The sequence below is a fragment of the Octopus bimaculoides genome, chromosome 23 (assembly GCF_001194135.2).
Source record: "Octopus bimaculoides isolate UCB-OBI-ISO-001 chromosome 23, ASM119413v2, whole genome shotgun sequence".
Classification (NCBI taxonomy): Eukaryota; Metazoa; Mollusca; class Cephalopoda; order Octopoda; family Octopodidae; genus Octopus; species Octopus bimaculoides.
Genome location: NC_069003.1, coordinates 10,363,814 through 10,364,387, shown reverse-complemented (window position 1 = coordinate 10,364,387; position 574 = coordinate 10,363,814).

Here is a 574-nt window from a genome sequence, read left to right as displayed (position 1 = left end):
CAACCAATAAGTCAAACAGTCAATCAGCCAATCAATGAATTAGCCAATCAATGATCATCCTCGCTCTCGTCATCATTTTAATAATCGTCATTATAATCATGGGGATAATCATCATCAAGGTAATTACAATCATTATCATCGTCGTTGCCGTCATTGTTGTCATCTTCATCATCATCGCCGTCATCGTTGCCGACGTCGTCACGATGATCATCTTCATCACCAACACACCGCCACCACCATCACCACCATCGTCGTCATCGTCGTCGTCATCGTCGTCGTCATCCTCATCATCATCACCACCATCATCACCACCATCATCATCACCATCATCATCACCATCATCATCATCATCATCATCATCATCATCTCTACAATGAAAAATTTCCCCCGTATCCTCGCACGTGCAGTTGACTATCAACTACACTTGTAAAAAAAATAGATAAAAATATATTTTAAAAAAAACAGAGCATAAAACGAAAACAAAAATAAACAGTTTTTAATAAAAAAAAAATATGCAAAAAAAAAAAAGAAAGAAATAAACACACCATCGCCATTACATGGAAAACAATTGTTT